Genomic DNA, 3972 nt, shown 5'->3' with positions numbered 1-3972 from the left:
TAGAGGTGGTTTTCTCCTGCCAGCCCCATTCAGGAGCAGCAATTGGTGGCGCTGGGGACCCGCTGCCCCATCACACCCCCGCACCATTCATGGGGTACAGCGCAGGGGTGGCTCCCTCTGCCCAATTTTGGCTTTGCCAAGCCACAGCGTTGCACCAACCGTGCCCGCAGCCTGAGGAGCCTGCAAGTCTGTAAATATATTATTTATTATTTCTATTACCCTTCTCCATTATTCATTGTTTCAGTCGCTGCTATTCTATTATTAACTCTCCCCAGCGCTTTGGCGATGCTCTGACACGAAAGAGGCACCGCGAAATTTCGCCTGCGCCCCGTGGTCCTCGCGCCAGAGGCCGGGATCCTTTCCCCATGTGTCCCTCCTGTCCCCAAAAAGAGCCAAAACACGGCGGCACGAATGCGAATCCAGACACGGGGAAATCTGTACAAACTGAAATCAAAACAGGTTTAGTAAAATAATAATAATAATACTATAATTAATAGTAGTATTCTTATAAAGTTATACTCAGTATGCAGTGGTTGTGGCAAGGGTGTGCAGGAGCAGAATGACGAGTGAGACCCTCTGGGGGTGACAACCATTGAGGAAAGAGCCCTCCCGCCGTCCCCAGGAGGACGCCTGCTTTAAATCGCTCTGGTTAAATTATGCATTAGCTCTTTAAAGAGCCGTTTAAGCCCGGAGCAAGATGGGTTTTGTTTTAGCGGCTCCCGATGCCCACCTCGGGCTGTTAAATTTCATCTCGGGTCGATCCGATGGGTCATCATTTCACGTTATTGAGACATGGGAAGCGGCTCCTGTCCTGGCACGGGAAATCTCAGCTCTGGGGCTTCTCCCCTGCTCGGGATGAGCTTTTTGGGGTGATTTTCAATGAAGGTGAGGTACCAAGGAGATGGTGAGGCCCTAAGCCCTGCCTGCCTCTGCCCAGGATGCATTTATGCCCATAGGCAAAAGGGGCTCTCATTAATTTGCTATTAATTGCAGCAAGGCAGGATCCAGTATCAGGAACCTCTCCAGGAGGTGGTGGGGAAGGGGAAGCATCTCCCAGCCCTCCCCAGGGACCAGGACCCCAGGCAGACCCCAGCACCCCAGGGACACAGCCCTTTGCTGGCTCTGCTCCTCCATCACCTCCCGCTGTCGCTCAATGCCACCAAACCTGTCCCCAGCCCCGCGCCGGGCCAGCGAGGAGACACTTTAATCTCAATCAATTAGAAATAAAGCAGCTCCGACGACAGGGCAATAAAAGGACGCTTTCATTTGAGAGCTAATTAAATATCAACAATTGGAATGCAGCATCAGACGGTTAACCTGGAGTAACCCATTATTTATAAGGAATATAGCGCATTGACTGGGGGATGAAGTGAGTTGTAGTCATTTTAATATCAGCTGTCACAGTCTAACTGTTCTCTTTTGTCTCACTCCAGCACAATCATCTCCCCAGCTTCCTCGGGGACCGTTACCACTTCTCTGCTCGACACAAGATTAATTAAGCCCGGGTCCCGGCAGGGGACGGCCACGCGTGCTCCCGGCCCGGCTCGGTGGAGCGCGGTGACGCCGGGGGGACGCCGGGGCGCAGCCGAGCGAGGCGATGCCTCCAGCCCCAGGGTTCACTTGTCATTGTAACCCCCCGACCGGCTGACAACTCGTTAGGAAGTGTAAATTATTAATGGGGAGTGCTCGCGGCTTTGCTGAGTATCCCATGGGCTGTGGGGCCTGTGGGGATGAACAGAGCCACAGTCCCAATGGTGCAAACACCTTGACACCCCAAAATCTATGGCAAAGCCTCTGCCCCAAGGCCACATCTCTCTGTGCTGGGGAGCAGAGGCACTGGGGGGGACACCCCAAGGCTGCCAGCCCCAGTGCATCCCTTCAAGGGTCTCCTGGGGTACCCCATGGACCAACCCAGGGCTTCAAGCCAGGCACAAGGGGATGCTCAGCCCCAAAACGGCCGCTCAGCGGGGATGTGCATCCCCCCTGCATCCTCCCCAAAACAGCCCCAAAAGGCTCTGTCGCTGCAGCCCAGGCACATCCATCACGGGGCTCAGGCATCTCCCTGGCCTGCTGTGGGGAACTGCATTTAATACGAGCAAAGGCACTATTTAATTTAGCTCATTTGTTAGGTTTTGAATGGCTCCAGTGGCCGGGAGGAGCAGCAGAGACCGAAGAGCGAGTCCAGCCATCGCGGGTGGCAGCAGACGGTGCTTGGGCTCATGGTGATCCTAAGGGGACATGGGGACAATGTGACACCGTGAACCCCATGCGGTTTCACCCTTTGGAGACCCCCTTCCAGCCAAATAATCTGTGGTGGAGTGAAGCCCTCCTGGCAGGGGCTGTGCCTCCATCACCGCTCCCCGATGGGCTCAGCAATGATGTTGCTCCCACAGCAGCCATCGGACAGAAGGAAAACTCCAGAATTCCCAAAATCAGCATTTTCCTGTGCAAAAAAAGCTCATTTTGACCTCAACATCCGCTCACCCCTTGCAGCAAAGGCACAGGATGGGAGGAATAAGCCACCCATGCCACATCAGGGATGTCCCAATACCCAGTGCGTTCAATCAGTCACTGACAGATTCAGACTAATCAAATTATTCCTGTATTAATACAATAGATTGAATTTCCCTCTCAGTTGTTTGTGCCATCAGTTATTTGTCTCGGTTGCAAATGGGATCGGGGAATATCTCAAGGTGGATGGGACCCATGGGGATCTGGTGGTGTGGCCAGCATCAGCCCAGGGCCATGAGCCGTGGGGAGAGGGGAGGAAAAGGAAAGAAGAAGGGGAGGAAAAGGGGAGGAAAGGAGGAGGAAAAGGGGAAGAAGAAGGGGAGGAAAGGGGAGAAAAAGAGGAGAAAAGGGGAGGAAAAGGAGAAGAAAAGGGGAAGAAAAGGGGAGGAAAGGGGAGGAAAGTGGGAGGAAAAGGAGAAGAAAAGGGGAGGAAAGTGGGAGGAAAGGGGGAGGAAAGGGGGAAGAAAAGGGGAGGAAAGGGGGAGGAAAAGGAGAAGAAAAGGGGAAGAAAAGGGGAGGAAAGGGGGAGGAAAAGGGGAGGAAAGGGGAGGAAAAGGGGAGGAAAATGGGAGGAAAAGGGGAGGAAAGGGGGAATTTTTGGGACAAGGCAGCACCAGGAGCAAGGAGCGCCCTGGCGCAAACCCAAGGCGGAGAAAAATATTTTGACTCCCAATCGCCGGGGCTTTTGTTCCAGGTTTTGAAATGTTGGCTTGAAAAGAAAAATGCCACCGTGCGACAGGAAAATGAAATCTGGGGAATTCTCTTTGGGAAATGTCAAAAGGAGAGAGGTTGCAGAGCGCAATGTGTCCCCAACAAACAGCTGGCAGCAAATCCCACTCCCCCAGTGATGGCACCGTCCCCGGGATGCCCAACAGGAGCAGCCATGGAGGGGAGACCAGGGAGGGCGACCTCCCCTCAAATCCACCCCCTCATCCGCAGTGTTTCCATGGGAGGTTCCCAATTTCTGGGAAAAAACCCACCCTTTTCCATGGGGAGTTATGTGGGGTTTCATTAGGATTAGTGTTATTATTATTGTTATTCTCTAATTCTCAAGGTTGTGGGATTTATGGCCCGAGCTTACTTATTATTATCAAGGCCCAGCCAAATAGAAATGATGGATTCCAGTGCCTACTTTTGCAGCGGCTCTCGGTGCTGCAACCTGAAAACGGTTTCTGTTCCAAAAAAAAATATAAAATAAAATAAATAAAGAAGAAGAGGAAAGGAAGCGAGCAAGGAAAGGGAGAAGAAAATGAGGAAAAGGCAAAATGCCATAGGAGGCAGGGAAGTGATGGATGGCGGGACGTGATCCATCTTGTCAGCGCAGGGCTATGTAACCTTGGTGGCAGCGGGGGTTTTTCTGTGCCGGAGCAATTTGGGATGGAGCCGTGCTGTGCGGGGACCAGGGGTCCCACTGCCCCCTGAAAACTGCTGGCGTTTGGGGGGCGCCCTCATTGCCCTGTG

The sequence above is a fragment of the Mesitornis unicolor genome, unplaced genomic scaffold, assembly GCF_000695765.1.
Source record: "Mesitornis unicolor isolate BGI_N332 unplaced genomic scaffold, ASM69576v1 scaffold35369, whole genome shotgun sequence".
NCBI classification, from domain to species: Eukaryota; Metazoa; Chordata; class Aves; order Mesitornithiformes; family Mesitornithidae; genus Mesitornis; species Mesitornis unicolor.
This window is presented reverse-complemented; position numbering follows the sequence as displayed.